This window comes from Oryx dammah, unplaced genomic scaffold, assembly GCF_014754425.2.
Source record: "Oryx dammah isolate SB20612 unplaced genomic scaffold, SCBI_Odam_1.1 HiC_scaffold_23, whole genome shotgun sequence".
NCBI lineage: Eukaryota > Metazoa > Chordata > Mammalia > Artiodactyla > Bovidae > Oryx > Oryx dammah.
Window position 1 is genome coordinate 122,060,350 of NW_024070207.1, and position 4,620 is coordinate 122,064,969.

Here is a 4,620-nt window from a genome sequence, read left to right on the forward strand (position 1 = left end):
GATCATGACATGCACGCTGCCAGCAGTATTCATGAGGGCAGATGGATTCTTAGTTAAAATAATAGGAAACAGTACACAGTGCTTTTTTAAAAATACATAAATTTATTTATTTTAATTGGAGGCTAATTACTTTACAATATTGTAGTGGTTCTGCCATACAATGACATGGCTTATATTACACCTTCCAAAGTACTTTATATGTATTGAGTCACTGTTTTTTTTTTTTGTTTTCAATTTAAATGTTTGAGAGAGGATTAGGGCCTATAGATTTGAATTTGAACTAGCCATACACAACCACATAATCTTTACTTTCTATTCCCTAGTAATAATAAAAGCATTGTCAATAGGAAATTAATAGCAAAACAAAACAAAATCATATACAATACTACATACCTACTAGAATAGCCAAAATCTGGAACAGTGACCACAGCAAATTCTCATGAGGATGTGGAGTAACTGTCCTTCATTGCTGGTGAGAATGTAAACAGTATAGTCACTTTGGAAGACAGTTTGGCAGTTCTTTGTAAAACTAAACGCATGATTTCCATAAGATCCAATAAACAAACTCCTTCATATTTATCCAAAAGAGGTAAAAACTTACATCTACACAAAACCTGCACATGGATGTTTATAGCAGCTTTACTCAATACTGCCAAAACTTGGAATCCACCAAGATGTCTTTTAGGCAGTGAATGGACAGATGAACTGTGGGACATCTGGACAATGGAATATTATTCAGTGCTAAAAAGGAATGAATGATGAAGCCATGAAGAGAAATACAAGTGAAAGTGAAAGAAGGAAGTCTGAAAAGGTTACATGCTGTATGATTCCAACCATGTGACATTCTAGAAAAGGTAAAACTATGGAGACACTAAAAAGATCAGTGGTTGCCAGGGGTTAGAAGGGGAGGAAGGAATGAATAGGTAGAGCAGAGAGGATTTTTAGGGTAGTAAAAAAAATACGCTGTGTAATATTATAATAGGGATATATGTCATTATGTTGTTCAGTTGCCAAGTCATGTCCGACTCTTTGCGAGCCCATGGACTGCAGAATGCCAGGCTTCCCATCTCGTGGAACTTGCTCAAACTCATGTCCATTGAGTTGGTGATGCCATCCAACCATCTCATCCTGTTGTCCCCTTTTCCTCCTGCCTTCAATCTTTTCCAGCATCAGAGTCTCTTCTAATAAGTCAGTACTTTACATCAGGTGGCCAAAGTATTGGAGCTTCAGCTTCAGCATCAATCCTTCCAGTGAATATTCAAGACTGATTTCCTTTAGGATGGATCTCTTTGCAACCCAAGGGATTCTCAAGAGTCTTCTCCAATACCACAGTTGAAAAGCATGATTTCTTTGGTGCTCAGCTTTCTTTATGGTCCAACTCTCACATCCATACATGACTACTGGAAAAACCATAGCTTTGACTAGACAGACCTTTGTTGGAAAAGTAATGTCTCTGGTTTTTAATATGCTGTCCAGGTTGGTCATAGCTTTTCTTTCAAGGAGCAAGCATCTTTTAATTTCGTGCCTGCAGTCACCATCTGCAGTGATTTTGAAGCCCAAGAAAATAAAGTCTGTCACTGTTTCAATTGTTTCCCCATCTATTTGCCATGAAGTGATGGAACCAGATGCCATGGTCTTAGTTTTTTGAATGTTGAGTTTTTTTTTAATTTAAATTTATTTATTTTAATTGGAGGCTAATTACTTTACAATACTGTATTGGTTTTGCCATACATCAACATGAATCCACCATGGGTGTACACGTGTTCCCAATCCTGAACCCCCCTCCCACCTCCCTCCCCATCCCATCTCTCTGGGTCATCCCAGTGCACCAGCCCCAAGCATCCTGAATCCTGCATCAAACTTAGATTGGCAATTCGTTTCTTATATGATATTATACATGTTTCAATGCCATTCTCCCAAATCATCCCACCCTCTCCCTCTCCCTCTCCCACAGAGTCCAAAAGACTGTTCTATACATCTAAATGCTGGCTTAAAACTCAACATTCATCTGTGTGATGAATGCTGAGTTTTAAGCCAGCTTTTTCACTCTCCTCTTTTGCTTTCATCAAGAGGCTCTTTAGTTCCTCTTCGCTTTCTGCCATAAGGGTGGTGTCATCTGCATATATGAGGTTATTGATATTTCTCCTGGCAATCTTGATTCCAGCTTGTGCTTCATCCAGTCCAGCATTTCGTAAGATGTGCTCTGCATATAAGTTAAATAAGCAGGGTTATGTACAGCCTTGATGTACTCCTTTCCCAATTTGGAACTAGTCTGTTGTTCCATGTCCAGTTCTAACTGTTGCTTCTTGACCTGCATACAGATTTCTCAGGAGGCAGGTAAGGTAGTCTGGTATTCCCATCTCTTGAAGAATTTTCCACAGTTTGTTGTGATCTACACAGTCTAAGGCTTTAGCATAGTCAATGAAGCAGAAGTAGATGCTTTTCTGGAATTCTCTTGTTTTTTCTATGATCCAACAGATGGCAATTTGATCTTTGGTTCCTCTGCCTTTTCTAAATCCAGCTTAAACATCTGGAAGTTCTCAGTTCATGTACTATTGAAGCCTAGGTTGGAGAATTTTGAGTATTACTTTGCTAGTGTGTGAGATGAGTGCAATTGTGCGGTAGTTTGAACATTCTTTGGCATTGCCTTTCTTTGGGATTGGAGTTAAAATGGACATTTTCCAGTCCTGTGGCCACTGCTGAGTTTTCCAAATTTGCTGGCATATTGAGTGCAGCACTTTCACAGCATCATCTTTTAGGATTTGAAAAAGCTCAGCTGGAATTCCTTCACCTCTACTAGCTTTGTTCGTAGTGATGCTTACTAAGGCCTACTTAACTTTGCACTTCAGGATGTCTGGCTCTAGGTGAGTGATCACACCATTGTGGTTATCTGGTTCGTGAAGATATTTTTTGAACAGTTCTTCTGTGTATTCTTGCCACCTCTTCTTAATATCTTCTGCTTCTGCTGGGCCCATACCGTTTCTCTCCTTTATTGTGCCCATCTTTGCATGAAATGTGCCCTTGGTGTCTCTGAATACATCTGTACAAATCCATAGAATGTGCAATATCAAGAGTGAACTATAATGTAAACTATGGACTTTGGGTGATGATGATATATTGATATAGGTTCATCAATTTTAACAAATGTTGCACTCTGGTGGGTATACTGATAATGGAGGAGGCAGTGCAAGTGTAGGGGTAGGAGGTATATGGGAGATCTCTGTATTGTATTGTCCCATCAATTTTGCTGTGAACTAATATTGCTCTTAAAAAAATAGTCTTGGGACTTCCCTGGTTGTTAGTTAAGAATCCACCTTGCAGGGCATGCAGGTTCAATCCCAGGTTGGGGAACTAAGTCCCTACATGCTGCAGAGAAGTTAAGTCTGTGCACCATAACCACTGAGCCTGCACACCACAACTATAGTTTCCATGCGGCACAACTAAGACCCAACACAGCCAGGTAAATAAATAAATAACAAATTTATTTTAAAAGTCTTAATAAAAATATTTTTAAAAGCATGTAAGAGAAAGTAATAGTGTTGTACCACAAATTTTCCCCTTATTTTTGAACAATAGACCCTTGACCCTTCATTGACCATTTATTCAGCCTGAACGAGCTCTTCTATGAGGATGTTCTTTTGAGATAAGTGTTAAAAAAAAAGAGTGAGAGAGAAGGCATTGACTGTTAGGGGATTGAAATGCAGACATCTCAGTGAAGCCTGCCCATAAAATCAAGGGATGCTATGAATAGTCACAGACAGGAAGTCTGGCTTTTCCCATATGGTTGACATAGGTGAAGTTTATGTGTTCACATGAATTTCCTGCCTAACAGTTCATCTCTTTCTGTTTCTTGGCATTTAACCCTGTAAAAGAACTCAACAGTTTATAAGAGCCTGGCCAAGGAACCAGAGAAGCAGAGACAAGGTATCTGCTATTGATTGAGCAAGTACTGGAAGTCAGAGTAGGAAATGGACCAGAAGCCACAAGGCAAGCCAGTGAGGAAGTGCACACAATCATCAAAGATCAGGGCAAGTAAGGATTCCAAAGCTAGGTCAATCAGTGAGAAGCAGGATATAAATAGTACTGGTATATGGGGCAAGCACTATTCTAAGGCGAACAGTAGCCTAGTGAATGAAGAAAATAGAAGGACCGTGTAAAACTCAGGAGGTCAGATGCAAGTTCTGAAGAAGTGAGACCAGAGTTTGCCTCCAATGAGAGGTTTTGGCCAGCTTCGCGAGAAAGCTGGGCCTTTCCCGATCGTGGACGAATCCGAGGCCCACGCTAGAGTCATTCGGCAAGGTGTTTCCAGAGGAAAGAGTAGAGAGAGAGCCATGTTGTGAGCCTCTTAATGCATGCTGTGCTTTGGCCTCATCTTCCAAAAGCAGAGTTTTCTATTTTTTTGGTACTCTACTCTATTTATTTAGAAGTAGAAACAATTGATCTAAATAGCTGATTTTGCAAGGATAATGCTCAATATAATTATTCTTTTTAGGAGAGCATTTCTTTAACTAACTTCCTTTAACAAAAGTATAGTTCTCAAGGTCAAATAAGTATACTAAATAATCTATGACATAATGAAAGGGATTCGGCAAAAGAAATCTCCTTTCCCCAAAAGCTTTT